Source organism: Ornithorhynchus anatinus, chromosome 4, assembly GCF_004115215.2.
Source record: "Ornithorhynchus anatinus isolate Pmale09 chromosome 4, mOrnAna1.pri.v4, whole genome shotgun sequence".
Lineage (NCBI taxonomy): Eukaryota > Metazoa > Chordata > Mammalia > Monotremata > Ornithorhynchidae > Ornithorhynchus > Ornithorhynchus anatinus.
Window position 1 is genome coordinate 104,199,277 of NC_041731.1, and position 4,663 is coordinate 104,203,939.

General features: G+C 48.3%; 1 non-coding gene across 1 annotated transcript; it reads left to right on the plus strand.

Annotated features, from left to right (window-relative positions):
• Window positions 1-256: 256 nt before the first annotated feature.
• On the plus strand, window positions 257-394 carry LOC114811409. Its single transcript, XR_003759113.1, has one exon. It is a non-coding gene; the product is annotated as a small nucleolar RNA SNORA7 (small nucleolar RNA).
• The last annotated feature ends 4,269 nt before the right edge of the window (window positions 395-4,663 follow it).

The window sequence follows — 4,663 nt, forward strand, 5'->3', positions numbered from 1 at the left end:
GGCAGCCTTTCCGGCCTGAGGAAACAGAGTCACCCAATCCATGCCCCATAGTTCCCCACTAGCCCGATTTCCAGTGACTTCCAAATGGGTTTGAGAAACGATCTTTCTCGAGCACCTACTGTATGCAAGAGCACTGTACTAACCTCTCGGGAGAGTACAATGTAACAGATTTGGTAGACACGTTCCCAGTCCAAAAGGAGCTTGCAGTCTAGAGGGGGAGACGCGTATTAAAATAAATTGCGGTTAAGTCCTAAGTCCCCTCTCAGGGTTGCGCCTGGAGAGTTTCCAGTCCCCTACCAGTCCCGACTACGGGAGGGAGAGTCGAGCAGAGGCCTGTCCATTCCATTCCTAGCTTGGGCAGTGGCTAGCGACTGGCAGGCAATCTGCTACAAGTCAAAACTTACCTGACTGGGCAGCAGCGGCACGGGAGAGCGGCGAGGGCGGAGACTCAAGTCGACCGCGCGGAGGGAGGCGATGGTAAACCACTTCCGGATTTTTACCAAGAAGACTCTCTGGATCCACTACCAGAACGAGCGCAGATGGAGAGCGGGGCGCTCAGGGAGAGATGTGTCCGTGGTGTCGCCACGGATCGGAAAAGACTCGACGGCAGAAGACCGAAAAGTACCTAAGTGCTGCGGGGTTAAGGGTCGGGGGAATAAAGGGTAGAGATCCACGCGCAAGGGCGATATAGAAGAGTAGGGCAACAAGGCCTTAGGTGGGGAAGGCCTCTTGGAGATGTAATTTTAATAAGGTAAGGAGCAGGATACATCCCTGGCCTTAAGAAATCTCAGGGTCTTAAATCTCCTTTGCCCTATTCAGACAACTGGGTAATTAATCGCTCACATCCTACCTTTCTCCTGGGGTCCTCACCTTGTTCTCCAGAGGAACACAGCTTCGCCGAGCCAACTTACCGGTCGGAGGGATCTTGTTGGGTGGCTAAACTGGTGCGTGGCACAGTGGAAAGAGCCTGGGCTTCGGAGTCAGAGGTCATGGGTTCGACTCCCGGCTCTGCCACTTGTCAGCTGTGTGACTGTGGGCAAGTCACTTAACTTCTCTGTGCCTCAGTTCCCTCATCTGTAAAATGGGGATTGACTGTGAGCCTCACGTGGGACAACCCGATTACCCTATATCTACCTCTGCACATAGTAAGCGCTTAACAAATACCAACATTATTATTATTATTACTTGGGACTTGAGAAAATCACACCAGTCTGTACCCTGCTCTGACACCCCTTTTTCATTAGTAGCATTTTAGAGTTCGAACCCAAACTTTAAGGCACTTGTTGCTCCTGCGGCAAACCTCAGGCTCATCCTATCCGTTACCAAAACCTGCCAGTCTCACCTTCGCAACATCTCCAAGATCCTCCTCTCCATCCAAACCGCTACCTTGTTAGTACGATCACTCATCCTATCCCGACAGGATGACTGCATCAGCATCCTTTCTGATGTCCCAGCCTCCTGTCTCTCCCCACTTCAGTCTACACTTCACTCCGCTGCCAGGTTTATCTTGCTACAGAAACGCTCTGGCCATGTCACCCCTCTCCACAAAAGTCTCCAACCTTCACATGAAGCAAAAACTCCTCACTCTTGGCTTCAAAGCTCTCCATCCCCTTGCCCCCTTACCTCACCTCCCTTCTCTCCCCACCTCTGTACACTCCACTCCTCTGCCAACCTCCTCACTGTGCCTCGTTCTCGCCTGTCCCGTCGTCGACCCCTGGCCCACATCCTACCTCTGGCCTGGAACGCCCTCCCTCCTCATATTTGCGAAACTAGCTCACTTCCCCTCTTCAAAGCCCTACTGAAACCCCACCTCCTCCAGGAGGCCTTCCCAGATTGAGACCTCCTTTTCCTCTTCTCCTCCTCCGCTCCCTGTCGTCCTTCCTCCCTCCCTCTGCTCTATCCCCTTCTCTGTCCCACAGCACTGGTGTAAATATGTACATATTTATTTTATTTACTTTATTAATGCTGTGCATATATCTATAATTCTATTTATTTTGATGCTATTGATGCCTTTCTACTTGTTTGGTTTTGCTGTCTCCCCCCTTCTGGATTGTGAGCCCGTTGCTGGGTAGGGATCGTCTCTATCTGTTGCGAATTGTATTTTTCAAGCTCTTAGTACAACGCTCTGCACACAGGAAGCGCTCAATAAATACGATGGAATGAATGAATGAACTATTTTTGTGATGGTGTTTGTTAAGTGTTTACTACGGGTCGGGCACTGTGCTAAGCGCTGGGATCGATACAAGTCGATCAGGTTGGACACAGTCCGTGTCCCACACAGGACTCCTTTTGTTAATTCCCGTTTTACAGATGAGATAACTGAGGCACAGAGATGTTAAGCGACTAGCCCGAGGTCACATGGCAGACTAGCGGTGGAGTTGGAACTAGAACCCAGGGCCTCTGATTCTCAAAAGCCCGTGCCTTTTCCACTAGGGCAGGAGGTCTGTGGGTGACGGAGCCCCTATTTGAAAGTAGAAAGAAATTGTTGGGTTGTCACAAGGGTTTACAGAGACGGGATGCCGGGCATTTGACTTCACATTTGGCAGTTGCTTAATCACACGGAAATAACTCCAAAGTGTTAAAATGTCCAGTTTCCTATGGGTAAAATTCAACTCCGAAAGCAGTCAGTGTAGCAGATTCAAGTCCAAAAGGCCTCAAGGTCATCGTGAAAATTTAAAATTAGAGTCCAGAAACTAACAAACCTTAAAAAAAAAATCCACATTCAGCTCATCAAATAAAAGTAGGTACTACATAGGCAAAGCAGTGAAGTTTTATATAATAAAAAAAAAAATTTGGACCGAGGGCAACCGTTCATGAATTGCAAATATGTGTGTGTATGTAATTGGATAAGAATTCCACAATGTCTAGTTCAATGGGCCCTGCAGTGCTCTGCCGGTTTCCAAGGGTGGGAACGGAATTTCAGATAGCTTTTCACATCTCCAGACAGATCTCCATCAGTAAGGGCCGGTGCATTGAACGGGAATGGTCTTTCGCTTCTGAACCGTGTTCAAATGAAATCGACGCTGACTCAGTTCTGGGTACAGAGCTGATACGCAGGTACACAGTTTCTACAGAAATCCAGAAAAGGTCTAATCTTCTTTTAGCACATTCAGCTCGGCATCCCTGAGCATCGCAAAAGAATAAAATGAACTAGGCATCTACCCATGAGCCCATGTCTCTATAAAACCAAGTTGCCCTAAGCGGATTTGAGGACCCACTAAATCTCTCCGCTCTTTTCTAAATCGTACTGAACGGTTACAAAGAAAAACTATTTCATACTTGCCGTGTAGTTGAGAAAAAAATTCCCCTCTAGATCGGAAGCTTCCTGTGGGCAGCTAACGTGTCTTACCGACTCTATCATATTGTACTCTCCCAAGCGCTCGGTACAGTGCTCCGTACACAGTAAGCACTCAATAAATACCATTGATTGGATTCATGAAATCAGTTTTAGCCAAATGGAAATCAGGAGCGACGGTGTTCTTCGGAGGAAACGTGAATACGTGGACTCGAGATGGCACGAGGTGAACGAAGAATTGTAGTGTGTCAATTACTCAAAGGACTTAGTCATCAGACCTGGGAAGCTGGGGGCGGTTGGAAAGAACAGGCCCCAGAAGAGCTTTCGGGGAGAGAAAACGCTGAGCCGCCAGGAGAAGCTAGATGAGTTCTGGCCTGGATGTTGCTCCATGACCAGGCCAAGGATATCTCCGGCCTTTCTCCCGATCCTCTGGGGAGAAGAGCTGGCCAGGGTAGATGTTGACTGATGGAGAACCTTCGACATCCAGGAAGGATTTCTGACATACCATCCTTTGGTATACTAATGTGGTAAGAGTAATAGACTTCAAAGCAGATCGTGTATCAGCCTGCACCCGGAAATCTTACTGGCTGCCCCAGACTTTCATTCTGACGTGGCGGAAAGTCTATTTCTAGCTATAACCCTGTTATAGAATGCATGGGTAGGTCAGAAACTAGCCAACTGTGGCAAAGTAAACCAGGAGCTCTAAACCACAAACACAACTGCACAACAAAAGACGGCTGAAGTGTACGGTAGGGACAGGACTGGGTATTTTGTATTGGCCTTCTCTCTCTCTCTCTCTCTCACACATACACACACACATCCTTCACTGAAAGTAACTTTTTAAGTCCAAAGGACAAATCTGTCTCGATTAACTTGTACCCTGGTAGACTAACGGACGGCTGTAGAACAGGGAATCATGTCTCAGACAAAATAAGAATGGCCATATTCCCTCCCTGATTTTGAGACCGCACCATGGGATCTGATCATAGTCTGTCACTGACTCCTAAAGATTTAATTTGGGAAAAAGTACCGCCAATAAACCGCATATATCCCGGCTACAATCCATACAGTGGAGCGGCCTCCCAGTAAGGGCGGAAAACCCCATGAAATTAAAATAATTTGCTATCCGGAGAACTGAAGAAAGGATCTTGTTTACCTGCCACGCTGAAAGAAACATCAGGGATGCACTAAACGCACAACTCCCGGAAACAACGTCCAATGCGGTGAACCACGCTAGGAAATCAGATCAGGCCGTCTGTATTTGCAAGAAGCACGAGATCGGGCGCCTCTGTTAACCTCACCTCTGCTCTCCTCACACGTCTATGTTGCAGGGAGCGGGATCAAAAACAAAGGCAGGGACTGCAGTGG